Source organism: Musca domestica, unplaced genomic scaffold, assembly GCF_030504385.1.
Source record: "Musca domestica strain aabys unplaced genomic scaffold, Musca_domestica.polishedcontigs.V.1.1 16, whole genome shotgun sequence".
Classification (NCBI taxonomy): Eukaryota; Metazoa; Arthropoda; class Insecta; order Diptera; family Muscidae; genus Musca; species Musca domestica.
The window spans coordinates 1,699,437-1,727,216 of NW_026712219.1; the positions used below are offsets into that span (position 1 = coordinate 1,699,437).

The following is a 27,780-nucleotide window of genomic DNA, read 5'->3' on the forward strand; positions in this document are numbered from 1 at the left end:
TAATGGTTTATGACAAAAGTTGCCTATGATAGGCCCAAATATAACGGCAACATTCGGTGTTTTTAGGATTTTAACAGACCTTTTAACGATTTATTTTTTGTGAAAATTGGCAAAATCGTTCCTAATGGGGGAGGATATTTATATATCGGCCCTGCCGAACTTACAGCTTTTTATACTCTCCACCATACTATGGAGGGTATATTAACTTTGTCATTACGTTTGTAACTCCTCGAAATACTCATGTCCGATCCAACAAAGTATATATATTCCTGATCAGCATAAAATTCTAAGTCGATTTAGCGATGTCTGTATGTCTGTCTGTCCGTCTGTCTGTTGTAATCACGCTATTTTCCGAATAAATTGAGATAGATGGCTAAAATTTTGCACACATGTTTATTTTTCCAGTAGGCAGGTTAAGTTCGTAAATGGGCCATATAGGTCCACGTTTTCATATAGCCCCCATACAACTGTACCTCCCTATATTCGGTATATTGATGATGTTAGCGACATTATTCACTGGAATTGCTTCAAATTTGGTATTTGAAGTTCGAAATGGATACTACGCCCTAAGACGGAAAATTGTCTGTGCAGGTCTACGTCTTCGTATAGCCCCCATATAATGGTACCTCCCGATATTCGGTATTTTGATAATTTAAGCGACATTATTCACTGGAATTGCTTCAAATTTGGTATTTGAAGTTCGAATTGGATACTTCATCCTAAAACAGAAAATTGTTTGTACAGGTTCACGTCTTCGTATAGCCTCCATATAACGGTACCTCCCAATATTCGGAATTTTGATGATTTTAGCGTCATTATTCACCAGAATTGTTTCAAATTACGTATTTAGAGTTCGTTATGGTAACTACAGTCTGTGACAGAAAATTGTCTGTGCAGGTACAGGTCTTCGTATAGGCCCCATTTTTTATATCAGTACCTCCCTATATTCGGTATTTTGACGATTTTAGGTACAATACCCACCGAAATTGTTTGAGATGTGGTATTTGAAGTTTGTAATGGATGCTACAGCTTGTGACGGAAAATAGTCTATGCAGGTCCTGGTCTTCGCACAGCTCCGGTATAACGGTACCTTCCTACATACGTTACTTTGATGATTTTATCTCCATTATTCACCGTTTATTTCAATTTCCGAATTCGAATATGATAATCGCTTATGACAAACACTGCCTATGTAGGTCTATATCGTATAGACTTCAATTTAACGGCTATATTTGGTATTTTTTTTAAATTTTAAAAGAATGTTTGAAGGATTTTATTTTTTGAAAATTTCCAAATTCTTTCCAAATGGTGGAGGGTATTTAACGATCGGCTCGGCCGAACTTACTGCATTTTAACTTGTTTTACTTGTTAAATATTAAAAGCCCCTTACAAATATTATATATAAATACATTCAATTTTGTATTCAAAATTTAAAAGGGTTTGTTGTAATAATAGTGCTGGTGCTTATAAACTTTTCGATGAAATACATAATTTACAATTTAAGCTCATTTATTTGCATAAATTTATTGATTGCCTGCAAAGAGCCTACATAAATCAATATATTCATTTACATATGTACATAAATACATACAGTTTACAAATATGAATGTATTTTAAGATTTTTTTTTTCGAAAATGCAGGGGTTTGGTGTAAATATGTCAATAGCTATGATACATATATGTGCGTATATTGTTTACTTCATAATAATTTATATTTCATGCCCATACACACACAACATTGTATGTATGAGAGCTAAATACACAAGGGAGCTATTAAATTTCACTACCACACCTCAATGTGAGTGTGAGTGTGTGTGAAGTGAACATAATAAATCCCTGTTCAGCTGCCAAGGTAACACCTCGTAAACCCTTTTCAGCCACTCTTGGCTCCCGGGGTATTGTCGGTTTTTCGTGGAACCTCGAATATTCACGAATTTGTAAATACTTACAAACACACTAATTTTTTTTTCATACAAACACAAATTTTTTGTGACCAAATCTATTTATCTATTTGATGGTGTTGTTGGCTATCGCGTTATGAGAATAATTTATAAAACAAATTTTTTTTCAAGCAGATTAAACGGCGTAGATAATTTAATTTCAACAGATATTATGGCACAAATTAAGAGCTCATTACTTTAATGCATTCAAAAGCCGACAAATGTTTCAAACATGTTTACATTATTTAATTCAACTGTGAAATTTTATTAATTGTCATAATTATTGCAAAAGCCATTGGATTGTTGCATTGGCATATTGTCAAATAGAATTGCTGTTGTGAAAATCGATTTAATTATACCCTACAACACTATGTGTTGAGGGTATTATAAGTTTGATTGGGCCAAAAATTATGTAACACCTCGAAATATTGGTTTCCCACCTGGGAAAGTATATATGGATCTTCCTATCTCGCCAAGCTGTGTCGATCTAGCTATGTAAGTCCGTCCGTCCGTCCGTCTGTCCATGTTAATTTGTAATCACCCTACAGGTCGCAATTATGGCCCAAGCCTCACGAAATTGAAAATGGAGGTGGGTTTAGAATCAGAATAGAAACCTATTTTTTTGGAGATGATTGCAAAATATTTAGGGGTTGAAATGGACCAAAAACAGCAAAATTTCCTGATTTTACATTTGCTCTGTAGGCCACAATTATGAACCAAATCAAACACGGAAATTGACATGGATTTAGAGGTTAGAACTGCCAATTTGGTTATCGGACAATATTTACCGGGTAAAATAGACCCTAACTTTTATATAAGAAAATAGGAAATTTCCATTCATTTCCGCGAATATATTTAACCCCAGCCAAATCACAACTACATTAAAAGGTCACGCCTGACCATTAAAGCGATGCTGATAGCCAAGAAATCGGGTATATAACAAAATAGGAACAATCTTCTATATCTATAAAAGAGGAAAATGTTTGTACGTTTGTTTGTTTGTTTGTTTGTTTGTTTGTAATTTATGGACTCGAAAACTGCTGAATAGATTTTTCTGAAAATTTCCATATATACTGCAACATCGCCTGAAAGTAACATAGGATATATACATTTTTGAATTTCCACTTGGAACTGGAGATATAGCATCAGAATCGGAGGTACCTCCCAAAAATTTAGATTTTATATGCACATATCTATTGATCGGTTAAAGATACAGTATACAAATTTGGAATGTGTAACGGAATTTGGAACAAAAATAAGTTTGCTAAATTATATTGTAATCGGTTCAGATTTGGATATAGCTCCCATATATATTTTCGACCGATTTCGTTCATTTGATGCCTCAAACACAATATGAATGTTCGCTTCCAATGAAATTTGGAATATGTGACGGGATTTGATCCGAAAATAAATTTGTCAAATTATATTGAAATCGGTTCAGATTTGGATATAGCTCCCATATATATTTTCGGCCGATTTCAAGCATTTGATGCACCAAACACGCTATGTATCCCCAATTTCAATGAAATTTGAAACGTGTGATATATTTTATCTAAAAAAATTTATTTCCCAAATTATATTGAAATCGGTTCAGATTTGGATATAGCTCCCATATATATTTTCGGCCGATTTCATGTATTTGGTGGACCAAATAAGATATGTATGTCCAAATTTAATGAAATTTAAAATAAGTAACGGAATTGGGAGCAAAAATGAATTTTTCAAATTATATTGAAATCGGTTCAGATTTGGATATAGCTCCCATATATATTTTCGACCGATTTCATGTATTTGATGCACCAAACACGCTATGTATCTCTAATTTCAATGAAATTTGGAATCTGTAGGGGAAATTAAAACGAATATACATTTGTCAAATTATAGTAAAATCGGTTCAGATTTGGATATAGCTCTCATATATATTTTCGACCGATTTCATGTATTTTATGCACCATGCACGATATGTATGTTCGATTCCAAAGAAATTTGGAATATGTAACGGGATTTTGATTAGAAAATAAATTAGTCAAATTATATTAAAATCGGTTCAGATTTGGATATAGCTCCCATATATATTTTCCGCCGATTTCACATATTTGATGCACAAAACACGATACGTATTTCCGATTCCAATGAAATTCGGCATGAGTGGCTAAATTTGGTACAAAAATAAATTTGACAAATTATATTCAAATACGCTCAGATTTTATTATAGCTCCCATATATATACTCAGCCGATTTCACATATTTGATGCACCCAAAGCGAGAAAGACGAAATCTGGCACCAGAAAAAATTGCCAAATTTTATTGAAATCAGTTGAGGTTTGGGTATAGCTAACATATGTGTGGTTACAATAACAAATGTGACAAATTAATTGGAAATTAGTTAAGATTTGGATATAGCTCCCATATATATATTCTCGGCCGATTTCACGTATTTGACGCACCAATTTCAATGAAATATGAAAGGTGTGGCGGAATTTGGTGTAAAAGTAATTTTTTTAAAATTATATTTAAATCGGATCAGATTGGGATATGATTTTAATAAGAACCATTGATCCACAACGCCTTAGGCTAACACTAAAAAACAACACAACAATTAATTTGAAATACGCTTATTACGGCGAAGTATGTTGCTATCTCGAATTCATTAATTGCAACAGAAATGCCACTCAACTTCAAAAGATTGCAGTTTACTGCACGCTTGGTATTTGCAATGAAATAAATAAATCCGAAGGACAAACCCTTCGTGTATATATGTCATGTTACTGTTTTTCTAATGGTTTTGTATATTTACGCATTAAAGTAGTGCAATAATTTTTTTTTAATTATAAAATTTGTTTTTTTTTTAACCAACATATATTCGTAAATAAAATTTTGAATGCATATAAAATCAAAAGGGGTAGCGAAGCGCACCGGGTTCAGCTAGTATATATATATATATATATATATATATATATATATATATATATATATATATATATATATATATATATATATATATATATATATATATATATATATATATATATATATATATACAAGCTGGCCCGGTCCGCGTTGCCGGCCCGTAGTTTTTGTCTATTATGCATATTTGCCAAAGCATAATTATTCACAGATATGACTGATATAAGTGTTCCCGTACTGGTCGATTAAAAGTGTTTTAAAATACCTGTACCCATATTTAAGCCGTGGGCTTCAAAGGTGTGGATGTGCTATACAAATCTATTAAAAAGTATATATCAATCTTATCCCCATGTAAGGGATCAAATTAATTTTTAGTATGGTAAAAATCGTAGCAAAATCTTCCAGTGAAATGAGCAGTAATTTGGAATTTGCTGTATTTTGTACACCTCATAATTGAGCGCTGAATGAATTAAGAATAGCCAAAGTTAATTACTTTTTTAAGCCATTAGCACCTCAGATTGTCCATTAGCGTTCTTATAAGTCCCCCTAACCATGTCGGTCTGTTTGTCCGCCAAAAAGTGGACTTGAGGGGGTACTATTATATGGAAAAAATTCTAAAATTTGTAGATATGTTCATATTTTTGTGTAAGTTTTCACCCCCCAAATACACATTTTTAGCCAAATCCTTTGAAATATGGTAAAATCAGGAGATACTTTTACATGGGCACTACTCCGAGACATCGACCTACATTGAAAACATTCTTCTAGCCCTTATAATCCAATATGACAAATAGAGACCAAATCAAAAATTTAACAGAACAACATATCATATCAAACTGAAAAACATTCCGCGTGATTTAAATGAGTAAAAATAGTTTTATCCACCATATTATCATATAGATGTATTTCCCACATCTACGTTTCCAACCAATATTCTCTTGAGAGTTACAAATTCAATAGAATACAAAATTTTCTTTTCTGACCACACATTATATGTGAAAGTGGACTTGGGGATACTCCAATGTGGGGACTTTACTTAAATAAATTCCTATGTGGCAATTATCTGTATGATGGTTCCCTAACCCCTTAGAGTCAAAGATGCCAAATAAGGGCCAAAATATGAAAAAAGTGGCCAAGACCCCAAAAATAGCTTAAATCATATGATGGTTATATAAATATAAAATCGGGTTGTACCCTTATCCGTGAGTTATGATCGATATCATGACCTGCAAAAGTGATTTAAGGTATCTTGAATGTTTGGGAAGAATTCCTGGAAGGATAGAAATCCTTTTCTTACTAAAAGTCCCATTCGCTCTATTATTTTGCACCCTTTAAATTTGGTATTTTACTGATTGTACTTCCAAAGAATTTTGCATTTTGAGCTCTCATTGGACGGATTATTGTCACATGAAAGAAGTAGGTCCACGCTTTGAAATGAGCTCCATTAGGCTTTTTCTGTCATTTTTGGTTGTTTAAATGTGTTCGCAAATACAAATTAAAAAAAAAATGACAAAAGAAGAATAGCAAATTGAAAAAATCTTCAACTTGTTCGCTGATTTATTACAGCAAATGTTTAAAGACCCTTACTATTATTTTAAAATTCGATTCCACTGAAAATCTTTTCGATTTTTTCCCGATTTGAGAATTTTTGCAATGAGATCTCTTTTTCGTGATTTTTTAGCGAATTTGAAAAAGTAATTATCTTTTAATTAATAATTATCTTTCTTTTGGTGTGACCGCGTTAAATTATTTCGATATCATCTATTCCGTTTCGCCACCATATAATTCGGTATTACACTTCCATGTAACCCGCCATCAATTTCAGTTCTCAAGAAATCAAGTCAATTAAATAAATTGGTTTTAATATTCGAATTCAAAAATAAAAAATAAAAAACACTACAAATGTACATTAGAAAAAAGCCAGTCAAAATAGAAAAAAATCATGCAAAATAAAACATTACTATTGTACATTTGAAAAGTCAAAATGAAAATGTTAATATATCACATTTTTACGCGATTTTTTTGGATATTATCCTTTTCGGAGAGGAGACAATTCCGAATTTGTGTGGATCTTTAAAATCAGTCCAGCGGTTCTTAAGTTATAAGCGTAGTAACTAACACAACTTACATTTATATATATAGATATATATATATATATATATATATATATATATATATATATATATATATATATATATATATATATATATATATATATATATATATATATATATATATATATATATATATATGAGTAAAAGAAAGAGATCTTTTATTCTGCTTATAAGTAAGGAAACGCTGGGTCGAATTTCACAATTCCCCTCAATTCTGAATGGTCTCTGGCCAGAAAGGATAAAATCTTAGAAAATAGCGGAAAAACATAAATATGAAAATCTGTTGTTTAATTTTTTTTTTCAATTTATGTCATATTTTTTTTTGCATGCGATTTTTTCAATTTGGCTTACAATTTAGAATTGAAAATTTTCTAAATCTCTACACCCCTCAACACTACGCTTCGAGAGCATTATGCAGGGTTGCCCATATTCGACGGACCCATCTGGCAACGCCATTACTTTTGACAGAGATGTCACATTGCTTAATGACATACCGCGTTTGAAGCGTCAGTCCAAGCAGATTTTTACCATGAACCAATACACGCCACGCGAGCGCTCTGAAATAGTCACTTGTGTCAATTGTGAAAACTCAACGTGCTTTTAAAATATTAAAAATGTGAGAAGTGCGCCTTCTAAGAACACCATTAAGCGTTTATACGAAAAATTTTCGACTGGTAAGGCTCTTTCTAATCCGAAGAGGCCATATAAAAGTCGAACAAGGCGATCGGCCGAGAATATCGCTGCCGTACGAGCCAGTGTTGAGAGGTCCCCAAGAACATCCCAAAAACGCCGTTCTCAGCAGTTGGGCATGGCTCGGTCCACTTTACAACGGATTATTCGCATTGATTTGCATTTGTTCCCCTACAAAATTCAATTGACGCAAAGAATTTTGCCTGCGGACAAGCCTCGTCGATTGGAATGGGCCCAAAGGTCCGTCGAATATGGGCAACCCTGTATGTATGTGGCAATTATCGTGCGATCCTCACGAAATTTTGCAGGGGGTAGCGTTAGGGTCAGAATTAAAGCCTATTGGCTGGATTAAAAATTTAAATTTTTATACCCTACAACACTATGTGTTGGGGGTATTATAAGTTTGATTGGACCAAAAATTATGTAACACCTCGAAATATTGGTTTCCCACGTAGGAAAGTATATATGGATCTTCCTAGCTCGCTGCGCTGAGTCGATCTAGCTATGTATGTCCGTTCGTCCGTCTGTCCATGTTAATTTATAATCAAGCTACAGGTCGCAATTATGGCCCGATTCCAACGAAATTGAAAACGGAAGTGGGATTTGGGTCCCTATTTTTTTTTTTTTTTTTTTTTGGAGATGATCGCAAAATATGTAGGGGTTAAAATGGACCAAAAACAGAAAAAATACTTGATTTTGCAGTTGCTCTACAGATCACAATTATAGATAAATCGGCGCGGAATTTTGCACGGAGTTAAAGTTTAGGGCTGGGCAGAAGCGTATAAATTGTAATGGTCATCGGACCACATTTAGCGGGTAAATTATTTTTTGTAAAAAATACGAAATTTTTCACTAAACCGCGAATATATTTTAACCTGGCGAAATCACAAATTCACGAAAATGCCACTTCTGACCGTTACATTGATGCTCGTATCCAAAATCTCGCATATATAGAAAAATATATACAATCTCATATATCAAAGAAGGGAATGTTAGTTAGATCGCTGATGAGTCAAGAAACGCTGGACTGATTTTCACAATTCTCATGAATTCGGAATGGTCTCTTACCAGAAAAGGATAACATCAAAGAAAATCGCGTGAAAATATGCCAATAAAAAAGTGAATATTTTTTTTACATTTTTTTCAATGTTTGTCATATATATATATATATATATATATATATATATATATATATATATATATATATATATATATATATATATATATATATATATATATATACAAGCTGGCCCGGTCCGCGTTGCCGGCCCGTAGTTTTTGTCTATTATGCATATTTGCCAAAGCATAATTATTCACAGATATGACTGATATAAGTGTTCCCGTACTGGTCGATTAAAAGTGTTTTAAAATACCTGTACCCATATTTAAGCCGTGGGCTTCAAAGGTGTGGATGTGCTATACAAATCTATTAAAAAGTATATATCAATCTTATCCCCATGTAAGGGATCAAATTAATTTTTAGTATGGTAAAAATCGTAGCAAAATCTTCCAGTGAAATGAGCAGTAATTTGGAATTTGCTGTATTTTGTACACCTCATAATTGAGCGCTGAATGAATTAAGAATAGCCAAAGTTAATTACTTTTTTAAACCATTAGCACCTCAGATTGTCCATTAGCGTTCTTATAAGTCCCCCTAACCATGTCGGTCTGTTTGTCCGCCAAAAAGTGGACTTGAGGGGGTACTATTATATGGAAAAAATTCTAAAATTTGTAGATATGTTCATATTTTTGTGTAAGTTTTCACCCCCCAAATACACATTTTTAGCCAAATCCTTTGAAATATGGTAAAATCAGGAGATACTTTTACATGGGCACTACTCCGAGACATCGACCTACATTGAAAACATTCTTCTAGCCCTTATAATCCAATATGACAAATAGAGACCAAATCAAAAATTTAACAGAACAACATATCATATCAAACTGAAAAACATTCCGCGTGATTTAAATGAGTAAAAATAGTTTTATCCACCATATTATCATATAGATGTATTTCCCACATCTACGTTTCCAACCAATATTCTCTTGAGAGTTACAAATTCAATAGAATACAAAATTTTCTTTTCTGACCACACATTATATGTGAAAGTGGACTTGGGGATACTCCAATGTGGGGACTTTACTTAAATAAATTCCTATGTGGCAATTATCTGTATGATGGTTCCCTAACCCCTTAGAGTCAAAGATGCCAAATAAGGGCCAAAATATGAAAAAAGTGGCCAAGACCCCAAAAATAGCTTAAATCATATGATGGTTATATAAATATAAAATCGGGTTGTACCCTTATCCGTGAGTTATGATCGATATCATGACCTGCAAAAGTGATTTAAGGTATCTTGAATGTTTGGGAAGAATTCCTGGAAGGATAGAAATCCTTTTCTTACTAAAAGTCCCATTCGCTCTATTATTTTGCACCCTTTAAATTTGGTATTTTACTGATTGTACTTCCAAAGAATTTTGCATTTTGAGCTCTCATTGGACGGATTATTGTCACATGAAAGAAGTAGGTCCACGCTTTGAAATGAGCTCCATTAGGCTTTTTCTGTCATTTTTGGTTGTTTAAATGTGTTCGCAAATACAAATTAAAAAAAAATGACAAAAGAAGAATAGCAAATTGAAAAAATCTTCAACTTGTTCGCTGATTTATTACAGCAAATGTTTAAAGACCCTTACTATTATTTTAAAATTCGATTCCACTGAAAATCTTTTCGATTTTTTCCCGATTTGAGAATTTTTGCAATGAGATCTCTTTTTCGTGATTTTTTAGCGAATTTGAAAAAGTAATTATCTTTTAATTAATAATTATCTTTCTTTTGGTGTGACCGCGTTAAATTATTTCGATATCATCTATTCCGTTTCGCCACCATATAATTCGGTATTACACTTCCATGTAACCCGCCATCAATTTCAGTTCTCAAGAAATCAAGTCAATTAAATAAATTGGTTTTAATATTCGAATTCAAAAATAAAAAATAAAAAACACTACAAATGTACATTAGAAAAAAGCCAGTCAAAATAGAAAAAAATCATGCAAAATAAAACATTACTATTGTACATTTGAAAAGTCAAAATGAAAATGTTAATATATCACATTTTTACGCGATTTTTTTGGATATTATCCTTTTCGGAGAGGAGACAATTCCGAATTTGTGTGGATCTTTAAAATCAGTCCAGCGGTTCTTAAGTTATAAGCGTAGTAACTAACACAACTTACATTTATATATATATATATAGATATATATATATATATATATATATATATATATATATATATATATATATATATATATATATATATATATATATATATATGAGTAAAAGAAAGAGATCTTTTATTCTGCTTATAAGTAAGGAAACGCTGGGTCGAATTTCACAATTCCCCTCAATTCTGAATGGTCTCTGGCCAGAAAAGGATAAAATCTTAGAAAATAGCGGAAAAACATAAATATGAAAATCTGTTGTTTAATTTTTTTTTTTCAATTTATGTCATATTTTTTTTTGCATGCGATTTTTTCAATTTGGCTTACAATTTAGAATTGAAAATTTTCTAAATCTCTACACCCCTCAACACTACGCTTCGAGAGCATTATGCAGGGTTGCCCATATTCGACGGACCCATCTGGCAACGCCATTACTTTTGACAGAGATGTCACATTGCTTAATGACATACCGCGTTTGAAGCGTCAGTCCAAGCAGATTTTTACCATGAACCAATACACGCCACGCGAGCGCTCTGAAATAGTCACTTGTGTCAATTGTGAAAACTCAACGTGCTTTTAAAATATTAAAAATGTGAGAAGTGCGCCTTCTAAGAACACCATTAAGCGTTTATACGAAAAATTTTCGACTGGTAAGGCTCTTTCTAATCCGAAGAGGCCATATAAAAGTCGAACAAGGCGATCGGCCGAGAATATCGCTGCCGTACGAGCCAGTGTTGAGAGGTCCCCAAGAACATCCCAAAAACGCCGTTCTCAGCAGTTGGGCATGGCTCGGTCCACTTTACAACGGATTATTCGCATTGATTTGCATTTGTTCCCCTACAAAATTCAATTGACGCAAAGAATTTTGCCTGCGGACAAGCCTCGTCGATTGGAATGGGCCCAAAGGTCCGTCGAATATGGGCAACCCTGTATGTATGTGGCAATTATCGTGCGATCCTCACGAAATTTTGCAGGGGGTAGCGTTAGGGTCAGAATTAAAGCCTATTGGCTGGATTAAAAAATTTAAATTTTTATACCCTACAACACTATGTGTTGGGGGTATTATAAGTTTGATTGGACCAAAAATTATGTAACACCTCGAAATATTGGTTTCCCACGTAGGAAAGTATATATGGATCTTCCTAGCTCGCTGCGCTGAGTCGATCTAGCTATGTATGTCCGTTCGTCCGTCTGTCCATGTTAATTTATAATCAAGCTACAGGTCGCAATTATGGCCCGATTCCAACGAAATTGAAAACGGAAGTGGGATTTGGGTCCCTATTTTTTTTTTTTTTTTTTTTTTTGGAGATGATCGCAAAATATGTAGGGGTTAAAATGGACCAAAAACAGAAAAAATACTTGATTTTGCAGTTGCTCTACAGATCACAATTATAGATAAATCGGCGCGGAATTTTGCACGGAGTTAAAGTTTAGGGCTGGGCAGAAGCGTATAAATTGTAATGGTCATCGGACCACATTTAGCGGGTAAATTATTTTTTGTAAAAAATACGAAATTTTTCACTAAACCGCGAATATATTTTAACCTGGCGAAATCACAAATTCACGAAAATGCCACTTCTGACCGTTACATTGATGCTCGTATCCAAAATCTCGCATATATAGAAAAATATATACAATCTCATATATCAAAGAAGGGAATGTTAGTTAGATCGCTGATGAGTCAAGAAACGCTGGACTGATTTTCACAATTCTCATGAATTCGGAATGGTCTCTTACCAGAAAAGGATAACATCAAAGAAAATCGCGTGAAAATATGCCAATAAAAAAGTGAATATTTTTTTTACATTTTTTTCAATGTTTGTCATATTTTTTATCGCATGCGATTTTTTTTCAATTTGACTTACAATTTTGAATTGTAAGTTTTTAAAGTTTTTCTACACCCCCAACACTATGTGTTGAAAGTATTATATACAGGTCGTAATTATCGTCCGATCCTCACGAAATTTTTCATGTGGTAGCGTTAGGGTGAAAATTAAAGACCACTATTATGGAGATTTAAATTCAGAGGTCCAAATAGAATGGATTACGGAATACGTAAAAAAGGGTAACATCTGGGCAGGCCTCTATGACATTATTTCAATATCGAAATCTTCCAAAAGGAATTGGGACTTAATGGGGCTTCCAACATATTGTAGTGTTGTAGGGTACCACATGGTCGGCCCCGCACGACTATAGCCTTTGCTTACTTTTTTAATTATTTTGGAAATATCAAACTTGTCAGATTATTCCCTATAACTATGACCACAATTTTTAATTGTATTTTCTGTCTTGAGGTGACCATAAGGTTCCGAATGGTAAACGAGAGAGACTTAAATACCGAATTTGAAACACCGTTGCAAAAACGTGGCTACGATCGTCAAAATATCGAATATAGGTTGGTACAGTTATTTGGATATCTTGGGCCTATTTGTACACATGTTGTAAAACCCATTTTAAACTACAAACCTTATAGAAAATGTGGTCATAATCGTCGAAATGCCGAATATCTTCAGGTATTGATATATGGAGGCTATTGAGAAACGTTGACTTATATAACAATAATATGCTTTAGAAGGTAAAACCCATTACAAACTCTAAATACCAGAAATCTCTTGAAAACAGTTGATAAAAAAATATTTAAAAAAAAACCGAATATAAGGACTTTCTATTATATGCTCTCTCTCTCATCGGAGCTGGACAGTTTCTTTCTGTAGTAAGATGTGGGTTAAATCGATTAAATAATAAATATTCAAAGGTACAGTTATATATACAGAGGTACTGTTAAATTTTATTGAATGAAAACAAAAAATGTCGGAAATAGCATCAAATTTTGAAATAAGTTTTGATTTGTTCGAATTGGTCACCTTTAGCACGAATTATAGCCTTTAAACGGCCATTGAAACCGTCACACGCTGCCCGAATATTGCTCTGCAGTATTTTGACTCATTCCCGGCGAAGCGCTTGCTTAAGGTGATCGACACTTTGGTACTTTTTAGTGCCAACCTTGCTTTCCAAAATACTTCAGACACAACAGTCCAACGGATTGGTATCCGGAGATTTTGGTGGCCGTTGTGCGCTGGAAATGAAGCGAGGAACCTCATTTTGTAACCATTCTTGGGTGGCGCGTGCTAAGTGCGATGGTGCTGAGTCCTAGTGGAGTCCAAGGCTTTAATACACCCTCCAGAATATTTTCACGATAATATTCGGCATAAAATCTGATGTCACATTACCATCGGTCTCCACTAATAAATAAACGTTGCTTTTATAAATACAACAATAAAAGGATTAAGCCTGACCATTTTGCAACAACAAAATACTATGGTATGCAAACAGTAAAGTGAAACTGACTGACTAATGAAATTGATTCACCAACACCCAGACGAAACGGCAGAAGCTAGAATCTTGAAATTTTCGTCCGTAGATGTCGTACAATTCAGGGTTTTCGCATTAGAAATGTACGAAAATTACTAAAAGGTACTAAAAATGGTCATGTTTTTAACGAACCAGTAAAGCTAGAACTCCTAAATATGGAATGAGAGTTTTTGGTGCTGGAGTAAGAATTAGTGTGTATTGTCAAGATATGGACGTATTCAGAATCGGAAAATTTAAAAATAAAAATGTTAAGAAATAGGATACTTTCCCTCTTCTATTTAGGTTACTTTGCGATACAAAATTTCGGTACACATGACTTTTTAAAACATAATTATACATTTTAAACCGTCATCATAAGGAAACCCTCTCTCTCTCTCTGTTCCTTTAGCATCGAGTCCTCGAATAACGCTTTATTTTTATTCAGTATTTACGGATCGGAACCCCGAACTACAGGCTGAAAATGTTGCCAAAATCATTACAATACTTGCTACATGGACTCTATACAAAATGAAAACTTGCTCTAAAAAGTTTCTGTAATGCATTGATGGCAATTCGACAGCAACACAAGGTGCGATAATGTCGATATTCGTACTTGTCCTACCTGCAGCAAAATGATACTCGAAACCAAAATTCAACAACTTCATAATGAAGTATTAATCCTTTGATATACGTAATGTTAAAATCATATGTAAAGCTAATTTTACTTCATTCATGTAAAACATTTTTATAACATACTTTAGGGCGCTTCACATAATTTGTTATCCGAAAGTAAATGCTTTACAAGGCATAGTATACAGCAGTATTGCATACATTTTGGTGACAATTTTCAAGAAAAAAGTTATTCGCGATGGAAATCAAACGTGATAGTGTGATTTCTTTATTTTTGGCTGGAAAGCCACAAGTGACTATCGTTAGAGCACTCCAGCATTTAAATGTGAATAAATCACTTGTGTCTCGTAGTATCGCTCGTTACCGTGATACTGATAGCGTAGCCCGATGTCAAGGAAGTGGACGGAAGAAAACAGCACCATCAGGAGAAATGGTTTGAAAAGTAAAGAGACGTCTTAATGGAAACTCGCGTCGCAGTGGCCGAAAATGGGTTCGTTAGCTGAACATATCGCAATATTCCATTCGGCAAATATTAAAAAATGAGCCATTGGAATTGCAAAAAGTACAAGAACTTACACCACAACAGAAAGAAAATGACTCGAAACAGCTAAAGAGTTGCTTCGCTTGGCCGAAAGTGGTTAGCTGCCGGATTTGGTTTTCCCTAATGAGAAAACACTCGTTGTCCAGCAAATTGTAAACAAACAAAGATGTCGTGTTTACTTACCAAAGAGGTCAGCTGAAAATGTGGACATTCGATTGGACACCAGAACTCAAGCGCAGATCTTAGTGATAGTATGGGCCGCCATAACAGCCGATGGTTGATCTACGCTCATATTAGTAGACCGTGGCATCAGATTAAAAGCCGAATATATTCTGGAAAATATTCTGGAGAGTATATTAAAGACTTGGGCAGGCCGCAGACCTTGGACATTCCAACAGGACTCAGCACCATCGCTCTTAGCACGCGCTACCCACGAATGGTTACAAAATGAGATTCCTCGCTTCATTTCCAGCGCACAATGGCCACAAAAATCTCCGGATACCAATCCGTTGGACTACTGCGTCCGTAGTATTTTGGAAAGCAAGGTTGGTACTAAAAAATGACAAAGTGTCGATCACCTCAAGCAAACGCTTCGCCGAGAATGGGCCAAAATACCGCAGAGCAACATTCGGGCAGCGTGTGACGGTTTCATTGGCCGCTTGAAGGCCATAATTCGTGCCAAAGGTGACCATTCAAACAAATCTAAACTTATTCTATAATTTGATGCTATTTGCGACATTTTTTGCTTTTATTCAATATAAGTAAAAATAAACAAGTAAGCAAAGGCTATAGTCGTGCGGGGCCGACCATGTGATACCCTACAACACTAAAATATATTAGAAGCCCCCTTATGTCCAAATCTATTTTCTGTGTTATATGAGACTATTTCGGCTGCAAAATCAGGAACATTTTTCGTTGTTGGTTCATTTCAACCCCTAAATATATTGCGGACATCTTTGAAAACAATAGGCTTAGCCCTTCTGAGCCTAACTCTACCTATGTGAAAAATTTCTTGGGGATCGAACGATAATTCCAATCTGTGTATAAATAATGACCCAAACTTGTGTTATAAAGTGAAAAAATATTACAAAATATACACTTGACTTCTAATAGTCAAATTGAAAAAATCGCATGCGATAAAAAAAAAATTAAAATATAAAAAAAATCACAAAATACTACAAAATCTATATTAACATCATTACTGGCATCCTTTTATGCGATTTTTAAGATTTTATACTTTTATGCCAAAAGGCATTCTAAATTGACTTAATTGGTAAAAATCACTCTAGCCATTCTTAAGATATAAGCATTCTAGCTAACATCCGCTTCCTTTGTATATACACATTGTATATAATTCGCTACATATATCCGATATATTTACTATCGGCATCTACGTAACGGCCAGAATTGACCTGTTCGTTTTTTTGTGATTTCTCCGGGATTAAAAATATTCGCGGTTTAATGGAAAATTTGAATTTGTTTATCACAAATGCTATGGTATATTTCAACCACTAAATATTACCCGATGACCATCAAAATTTGAAGGCTTCTGCCCAGCTCCAAGCTCTAGCCCCATGCTAACTTCCACGTCGATTGGTCTATAATTGTGACCTGTAGAGCAACTGCAATATCAGGAATTTTTAAAATGTTTGGTCCATTTCCACCCCTAAAAATTTTTCGATCATCTCCAAAAACAATAGGGTTCTATTCTGACCCAAACCCCACCTCCATTTTCAATTTCGTAGGAATCGAGCCATAATTGCGAGCTGTAGCTTGATTACAAATTAACATGGACAGACGGACGGACGGACATACATAGCTAGATCGACTCAACTCGGCGAGATAGGAAGATCCGTATATACTTTCCTATGTGGGAAACCAATATTTCGAGGTGTTACATAATTTTTGGCCCAATCAAATTTATAATACCCCCAACACATAGTGTTGTAGGGTATAAGAAGGTTGAAATCATCAAAATACCGAATATCGGGGTACCGTTATATGGGGGCTACACCGTGGACCTACATTATTAATTCTCTTCAAAGGAATAAAGTACCCACAAGGAACTTCTTGTGTCGATTTTCAGACAATTCCGTTGAAAAATGTGGGTAAAATCATCAAAATACCGAATATCGCGGGCTACCGTTATATGGGAGATATACGATATCGTGGACCTATACAGACAATTCTCCCGCAGGGGATAAAGTACTCACATGGGACTCCTTGTATGGAATTTCAGAGAATTCCAATGAAAAATGTGACTAAAATCTTCAAAATGCCGAATATCGGGGGTGCCCTTCATGATCTTGACCTGCCTGCAGGCAAAAGAGAGATCTGTGGATAATTTTAGTTTCCTATCTTCTATAATCTATCTTCCTAAATAGTCTAAGAATTTTACGCTGATCAAGAATACATATACTTTGTTGGGTCAAAAATGATCATTTCGATGAGTTACAAACGGAATGACGAACTTAATATACCCTCCATACTATGTATGGTGATGGGTATAAAAACCACAAAATATAATTTGGAAAATGAAAGGATTTAAAAAACATTAATCTTGAGCATTAGATTACCTAGTTAATTATACCATCATGGAATTTCTTCTCCATAGAATTTTCAATGAAAATCCCTTATGGTAAATTCCTTTCCCCTCAACACTTGAAATAAATCCTATAAAATTTTTCCAATTATATATACATATGTATTTTTCAAACTTTTACTATGTATGCGTAGGATTCGAAATGTTGTAGTTGGATTACCTTTTTTATGCTGACCTATTTATTTAGGTTATTTTATGGGCTGTGTAACCAGTATTTCCATATGCATGTGAGCGTCTTTCCATTTGATTTGTTGGTGCGTTTAGCCAACAAACAGTTGGTACGGGCTTGTTTATCAACACCCTTCTACCTTTTTTGTTCACACACCAACTCTATCTACCTTTGTGTATGTCTGGTACGAGAGATTGATATCGAAGGTCCTTAAGTGTGTCTTCTTCTTTTTCTTTCTTTTTTTTTTTGTTGTTGTTTGCATTTAAATATACTGTGTTACGTTATTTTATGTGAGTTCCATTCCATTGTCGACAATTGTATGTGTGTATGTGTTAGCTGTGTGCATTGTTTATATGTCAAATATATTTAAAGAATACATTTACATATTTATTGTATTCAAATTAGAAGCACCAAATACTTGGGTAAGTTTTCACAGAACCCACACGAAAAATGTGAAAAAAATGAGAAAAAAACTTTTTCGTTTTCCTTTCCAATTTAGGGTTTCCATCGCCGCTTTTGTGCGTTTTGCAGTTTGTTTTTTTGTTGTTGCCTTCATCTCTTGTTAATGGAGAAACTTTCAATAGAAAAAATCGAATATTTCGCCAAAGTTAGTTTCGCTTTGGAGAATAGCAGGGGAATTTATATTGAGGCTGTTTGGAGTTATTTTTAGCCAACATTGGTTAAGTGGGAAATTGAGTTTGAATGTTTTTTATACCCTCCACCATAGTATGGAGGGTATATTAAGTTTGTCATTCCGTTAGTAACACCTGGAAATATATATTTTAGACCCCACAAAGTATATATATTCTTGATCAGCATAAAATTCGATTTATCAATGTCCGTCCGTCTGTCCGTCTGTGGAAATCACTCCAGCTTCCGAACGAAATGAAGTAAGTTGATAACATTTTACTCAAATGTGTACTATGTCTGCAGGACTTTTGGTATTGAAAATGGGCCATGTAGGTCCACGTCTTCGTATAGCCCCCATATAACGGTACCTCCCGATGTTCGGTATTTTGATGATTTTAGCAACATTATTTATCGTAATTGTTTCAAATTTGGTATTTGAAGTTTGTAATAGATACCACACCATAAAACAGAAAATGGGCCACCTATATCCACGTCTTTGTATAGCCCCCTTGTAACGGTACCCCTCGATATTCGGTATTTTGATGATTTTAGCGCCATTATTTACCGGAATAGTTTCAAAATTAGCATTTGAAGTTCGTAATGGATACTACATGCTAAGGCGGAAAATGAGTCATGTAGGCCAACGTCTTCGTATAGCCCCCATACAACGGTACCCCCCGATATTCGGTATTTTGATGATTTTAGCGACATTATTTACAGGAACTATTTCAAATTTGAAATTTCAAGTTCGTAATGGATATTACAGCCTATGACAGAAAATTGTCTGTGCACGTCCACGTCTTCGTATAGCCCCCATGTAACGGTACCCCCCGATATTCGGTATTTTGATAATTTTAGCGACATTAATTACCTGAATTGTTTCAAATTTTGTATTTGATGTTCGTAATGGATGCTTCAGCCTATGACAGAAAATTGTTTGTGCACGTCCACGCTTTCTTATAGCCCCCATGTAACGGTACCCCCCGATATTCGGTATTTTGATGATTTTAGCGACATTAATTACCTGAATTGTTTCAAATTTTGTATATGATGTTCGTAATGGATGCTACAGCCTATGACAGAAAGTTTTCTGTGCAGGTCCACTTTTTATAAGCACCATGGTACCTTCCTATACTCGGTATTTTGATGGTTTTAGATACATTATAAACAGATTTTTTTCAAGTTTCGCATTTAAATATTGTGACAGAAGTTGCCTATGCAGATCCACGTATAGACTCTAATATACGGCTACATTAGGTATTTTCAAGATTTTAACAGAATTTTTAACGGATTTTATTTTATTTTATTATTATTTTTTTTTTTTTTTGAAAAATGTTAAATGTGTTCCAAATTGTGGAAGGTATTCAAAGTTCGGCCCGGCCGAACTTACAGCTTTTTTACTTGTTTTTTTTTTTTTTTTCTATCCTAGACAGGTCTAAAAATTCTGCTACCTTAATGGGCTATAACCTGAGATCTTCTGGAATGAGTTGGGTATGTTTGGCGGTGCTATTAATCAGGTGCGGCGTATTGTTCGGGCCTTTATAACACACCGGGCAGACATCACCACATCTTCGTCAATTTGTGCCCAATACAAATGGAGACAACTGTACCATCCTGAATGTAATTGCTCCAGAGCCTTCCTTGTTTGTCTAGGCACTTGACGTTCTGCAGCTGCAATGAATGGGGGCGGGGGTGGTCTCCGAGGACGGGATTCATCTGCCGACTACATCTGCATAGTTGACATCTGCGACTGCATCAGTATGAATGTCACTCAGACCTGCCTGATAGGCTTCTTGATCTAGAGGTTTTCTCTTATGGCATTGGACCTGCCTCTCCAGATCATGTATGTCCTTCCTGACACCCCTGGGTGGAGGAGTTGTTCTTTGGGATAACTCACACGATAATCCCAAGCAGGTACTGCAACGAAAGCATATGTTTATGCTGACGTAAGGGAAGGACTTTCGCCTCCTCATGTAGATGGTCCACCGGTGTCATGAGGAAACACCCTGTCGCAGTTCTCAGGGCAGCACTCTAACAGATCTGGATGTGCTTCCACTGCGTTTCACTACTATTCGCAGACCAAACTGGAACCGCATAGCTGACAACAGACCAACCTATCGCGTTATAAGAGCTCAGCAAGGTATCCTTGTTCGCACTTCAAGTGCTGTTGGTTATCATTTTCCAAAGAGGTTGGCCACCAGAACTCAAGCGATGTCCATGGTGATGGCGTGGGCCGCCATAACAGCCGATGAATTTTAATAGATTAATATACAATTCTATAATATTGGAGTGCTTGGAGGTCCTCAGCTAGTGATAAACTGAGAATCCTCTAAAAGAGGAGGCTCTTAACATAGTTATCATTCAGGAAAAGGAGGTTCACGGGAACGGGGAAAAATATAGACTGGTAAAGGGTTCAGCATACACTGGAAAATAAAAAAGTTTAAGAGCAGTAATATCCTGCACCATTTGGTATAAATTTGGAATGTTTCAAAAAATAGACCCCTTAAAAACCTACTAGTATCTTAAAAAAATCTTAAAATACAGACTATAGGGAGTTAGCCTTATTTTGGGGTCTATACGAAGATGTGGACCTGCATAGATAATTTTCTGTCACAGGCTGTAGTACCCTTTAAATTTGGAACAATTCTGAAGAATAATGTAGCTAAAATCATCAAAATACCGAAAATAGGGAGTTACCAATATTATCTGTCATAGACTGTAGTACCTATTTGGAACTTTAAATACGAAATTTGAAAAAAAAATCGATGAATAATGTCGCTGAAATCAGCAAAATACCGAAAATATGGGGGATATACGAAGTCCTAGACCGGCATAGACAATTTTCTATCATAGACTGAAGTACCCATTAGGAGCATCAAATTGGAAATTTGAAACGATTCCGGTGAATAATACATCTAAAATCGTAAAAATAAAGAATATTTGAAGGTAACGATATTTAGGGGCGAAGACCTGGACCTGAATATGTTCTGTTATATACTGTAGTAGTTATTAGGAACTTCAAATAAGAAGTAACCCATTTTCAATACCAAAAGTTCTGAAGGCGAGTTGAGTTACATTTTTTGAACCAAATTTAATTCGTTTGAAAGCTTGAGAAATTTCCACAGAAGGACAGTCACCGTTAAATCGACATAGAATTTTATGCTGATCAAGAATATATATACTTGGTGTGGTTTAAAATGTGTATTTTGAGGTATTACAAACAGAATGACAAACTTAATATACCCTCCATACTATGGTGGTATAGAAATCCATGTCGAGAGAACGGGTAATATACTCTTACTGCACAGAAATAGGAAGGATAATCCGATTTTGTTCGAACTTTGCAAATCCTATTATTTGAATCAGTTCTAGGTCAGGTGAGAAAATTGACAACCAAGGATCGACATTTTGAATAATTAAAACTCTTATAAAACGTGATGTAAGAGTCCGATGGTCTTGAAATTATACACATCACAATATTGTTATAAACCCAAGGTAGGGTGCGAAAATTTTGAATATCTTCAAATTAACATTAACAATAGATATATCAACACAATATGGTAGAGGTCGGACCATTACTTTCGGTACCTCCCCCACAAAGCGTTAAAGTTTTAAAACAACCAAAACTAGCATAAAATCCGATATATGCATCCGGTTCTCTTCATATTTAACACATTCCATTATTTGAACAAACAAAAGATCTGCTGTGAAGATGGGATATATCGGTCCACCCTTTCTGGTACCTCTCCACAATTCCAGCGCACAATGACCATAAAAATCTTCGGATACCAATCCGTTGTACTATTGTGCCTAGAGTATTTTCGAAAACAAGGTTGGCACTAAAAAATACCAAAGCGTTGATCACCTTTAAGCAAAGGTGGCCAATACGAACAAATCTAAACTTATTCTAAAATTTGATGCTATTTCCGACATTTTTTGCTTTTATTCAATAAAATTAAAAAAAAACAAGCTAAAAAGCAGTAAGTTCGGCTTGGCCGAACGTTCCACCATTTGGAACGAGTTTGAAAATAAAATCCTCAAAAAGTTCTGTTTAAATTTAAAAAAAATACAGAGTATAGCCGTTATATTGGTGTCTATACGACGTGGACCTACATAGGCATTGTTTGCTATACGTCAATACAATATTCAATTTCGCAACTTGTAATAAACGGTGAATAATGTAGCTTAAATCATGAAAATATCGTGTATAGGGAGGTACCGTTACCATTACCGGTATCGTACCGGAGGTAGATAATTTTCTGTCATAGGCTGTAGCAACGAATTACGAATTTCAAATACGGATTTTCAAACAATTTCGGTGGGTATTGTACTTAAACTCGTCAAAATACCGAATATAGGGAGGTACTGGTACATGGGGGCTTTACGAAGACGTGGACCCGCACATACAATTTTCTGTCTTAGACTGTAGTATCCATTTCGAAATTCAAATACCAAATTTGAAAGAATTCCGGTGAATAATGTCGCTAAAATCATCAAAATACCGAATATCGGGAGGTACCGTTATATGGGGGCTATATTAAGACGTGGACCTACATACCCCATATACAAACTTAACCTGCCTACTGGCAAAATAAACATGTGTGCAAAATTTTAGCCTTCTACCTCAATTCGTTCGAAAGATAGCGTGATTACAACAGACAGACGGATAGACAGACAGACGGATAGACAGACAGACACACAGACGGACATCGCTAAATCGATTCAATTAAATTAAGAAAAAATGTAAAAATTTGACTATGTCACCCTGTATGTAGAACAATACTCAATTCCTATTTTAACTATTTTTAACTATCTCATGCCCCTTTTAAATAATTGTTTTTAGTTCTAATTTTTTAAAATCTGTCGAATTTGCCTGTTTATTTTTAAAATACGTATTTTTCTTGGGCGAAAAGTAAAAGCATAATTCCAATAAGTAAGCAATCACATACGTCTTTCTCATTTATGGATTTAATACCATTTCACCCTAATATATTAGTACTTAAGATGTAATGATGAGAATCAACACGATTTGCTTAACAGGTTTATTTTGTTTGGCAAATGTTTTGGTTCTCACAATAATGCAGGCAGAAACAACATCCCTAAGAGATAGAGAGAGTAACATAAATTGCGAGCATTTTTATTTCTGTCCATTTAGAAAACAAAGAGCAACCATGTAACAGTTGTATTAGTACCAATTTACAGGTGAGATAGTACTAAAATTTCCCCAATGTGTCTGTCCACTTGAGAGAGGGACATGCGCCCTACGGAAAATTTCTTTATACTGAGCACCACAAGAAGAAGCATAGAAAGCATGATGTATGTTCGCAGACTACCTCAATGGTACTACGTGTGTGTTGGAATGTGGGCACATAAACAAATGTTGCACCAACGACAAATGTAAACAGATGTTTGCAAATGGGCCCAAATGAGAAATTTCCCCCCAACAAAAGCAAAAAAATATCCCAAATAAGAGCGAACGCGCCACATTTTCCATAGCAATGTTTTGTTGGGCGAGAGAGTCGAAATGAGCGCCTCTAATGCTTTCCCGTTCATGTCATAAGGGGATACCAGCTTGTCAGCAACTGGCAGGCAACTCTTTTAAGCACAAACTATATCGGTTGTTGGATGTCTAGCGCGGACAAATGAACGGCAATTTCTAACTCTGCAATTTGAGTGTGTGTCTGTGAAATTATAATCATTTTACATAAAGCTGAAATTCCCAAAAAGTCAAAAAATAAAAATCAAATATTTTGCAAACAGAAAAATAAATTAGTAAAAAAGTGTAGAAAATAGAAAACCAAAAGAAAAAAATATATATACAAAATAAAGTGATAAAGAAGAGAAAACGGAATCCTGAAGAATTCGCAAAGAAAGTGAAAGTTGTTTGGAGCAGCATTTGCAGGCGCCTAAAAGTATACTTCATTTTTTGATAACTCCATAAACAATTGGCCGCAGAAATCCTTCTCCTGTTGAGAAAATAAAAAAACTATTATTTTGCATTTTTTTTTTTTTTTTTTTTTTGTTCTAGCAACAAAATCGTGTGAAAATTTCATTTTCTTACCATAATATTCCTTCATTCTTCCTCCTCTTCTTCTGTACGGTTTCATTGTTATTATCCTGTGTCCGTTGTGTTCGTCACTTTTGTTACGTTTTCCTAATAAATTTTGCAAATGTGTGTGTATGCGTAAGCATTGTCTTTGTTTGATGCGACTCGACGCGACGCGAAGCTTCATTGTGTATCGGTGTATGTGTGTCAATGAGTAAAATTCCGTGTAACGGTGGTGGTAATCTTTCTGCCTTTGTGAGTGTGCATGTGTGTGACTGCGTGCATTCATCAAGAGTTGGTGGGAAAAGTGAAAAAATATTGTTTTTGTTGTTTTTAATAAGCTGTGACACAAGTTAAGGCCAAAAGAGAAAGTGTATGTATGACATTCACTCATACACACACACACACACAAACCCCCATCAACAAAAAATTAACAACGAAAACAAATCGTTTAACAAGAGCCACAAAGCAACCAGCCAAATAAACAAACAAACAGCCAAGCAAAATAAAAAGTCAAAACATCCCGTATTGTGTTGTGTAAGTAAATCCAAGTAAAAAAGCAAAAAAAAAACAAAAAATTACGCACAAACGTAAACTTTAACATACACCCTCACACACACATGCAAGCATTCATGCTGCCATGTAATAGATGTATTAAGGACAGTGACACAAAAAGGATTCAAAAGAAACAGAAAGAGAGCACAACAAAACAACAACCACAAAAGCAACGTGTGCCATAAAAGTAACGAGCGAAACGTTATAATGAAAATCCTTTCGCTTACCCCTCACTCCTCCCCTACCCCATTTGGCATACTTTGGGCCATTATGCTGTCGTTTGCCTTGAAGTGAACGAAAAAGTGTGAAATAAGGAAAAAAACCTACATGGAAGGAAATTGCACAAAGGCTAACCAACATACAGCAACAGTAAATCCAGCACAGAAAGAAACACACAAAAATGAAGAAAGGACCTTTCACGCTTTCTCCGAAGTAATGATGTTTGGCTTGAATTACCAATGTATGTGTGTGCATGTGTGTCTGTGCGATTCTGAGAAAATGAAGGCAAAATGGATTCTTGGAATTCTTTTAGGTTGCATTTCCTTTCGTATAATTAATGTATCTTCAAATGCATTCTGTGAAATAAAATATCGGTTAGTTACATTTGTTTTATGCCGAAAAGTATGATATATTCGAAAATTATTCTGAAGAAATCGGAGAAGAAAATTGAAGGTAACATGCTTTCTCAAAATTGAAGATATTTGGGAAAATAATAAGAAATTGCGTTGTGTGCCACTGTCTGCCCCATTAAGTTGGGAAATTGTGCAATGTACCCAATATCCTTGAATATTTAACATATCTATTTTGAATGTGTGCAATTAGTAGGTTTGAAAGTCTTCCATGACTTAAAGTGTTATTGAAATACTTCAATATTGGATATAAAAAGTGTAAAGCAAATTGTGTTAAATGAAAAAAAAAAAAAACATGTAAAGAAGCAGTAAGTTCGGTCGATGCGAACTTTGAACAACCTCCATTATTTGAACAAATTTGGAAATTTTCAATAAAATAAAATCCGTTAAAAATTCTGTTAACATCTAAAAACACTGAATATAGCCTTTATATATATATAGACCTATATAGGCATTGTTGTCAAAAGCCACTACCATATTCAAATTCGAAATTTGAAATAAACGGTGAATACCGTAGTTAAAATCATCAAAATACCGTATATAGGGAGGTACCGTTATATCGGAGCTGTGCGAGGACCTGGACTTGCATAGGCAATTTTCTTTTACAGTCTGTTGCATTCATTACGAACTTCAAATGTGGCCTGTACGAAGACCTAGACCTACATAGACAATTTTCTGTCACAGACTGTAGTTCCTATTACGAACTCCAAATACGTAATTTGAAACAATTCCGGTGAATAAATTCGCTAAAATAATCAAAATATCGAATACAGGGAGGTACAGTTATGTGGGGGCGAACTTAGCCTGCCTACTTGCAAAATAAGCATGTCTGCAAAGACAGACAGGCGGACAGACAGACGGACGTCGCTAAATCGACATAGAATTTTACGCAGATCCGGAATATATATACTTAGTTGGGTCTTACATGAGTATTTCGAGTAGTTACAGTTAATATACCCTCCAAAGTATGGTGGAGGCTATAAAAACAGTTCGCTAAAAAAGTTTTGTGAATTTAAAATTCACATTTTGTGGTCCGCTCAAAAACCGCATGGAATCCCACGAAAAAAATCTTCCATGCGTTTCTTCCTTCGCGGAGCTTCGACAAGTAAAGGGGTTTTGTTATGGAGTATTGTATTACTATTACATTCTTTATACGCCACACTGTGCCGTATTCGACGGATCCATCTGGCAACGCCATAACTTTTGACAGAGATGTCACATCGCTTAATGACATACCGCGTTTGAGGCGTCAGTCCAAGCAGATTTTTACCATGAACCAATACACGCCACGCGAGCGCTCTGAAATAGTTGCAATTTACATTCAACAGAGGAAGTCAATTGTGAAAACTCAACGTGCTTTTAAAACATTAAAAAATGTGAGAAGTGCGCCTTCTAAGAACACCATTAAGCGTTTATACGAACAATTTTCGACTGGTAAGGCTCCTTCTAATCCGAAGAGGCCATATAAAAGTCGACCAAGGCGATCGGCCGAGAATATCGCTGCCGTACGAGCCAGTGTTGAGAGGTCTCCAAGAACATCCCAAAAACGCCGTTCTCAGCAGTTGGGCATGGCTCGGTCCACTTTACAACGGATTATTCGCATTGACTTGCATTTGTTCCCGTACAAAATTCAATTGACGCAAAGAATGTTGCCTGCGGACAAGCCTCGTCGATTGGAATGGGCCCAAAGGTCCGTCGATTGGAATAGGCAACCCTGTATCTTTGTGCATTTGTTTGTAACATGCAGAAGGAAACG

The 27,780-nt window shown here is 35.1% G+C and overlaps 1 pseudogene; it reads left to right on the plus strand.

The window, feature by feature from the left end:
- Positions 1 to 24,778: 24,778 nt before the first annotated feature.
- Positions 24,779 to 27,780, plus strand: part of LOC131801370 (uncharacterized) — a 204,773-nt pseudogene continuing 201,771 nt past the window's right edge.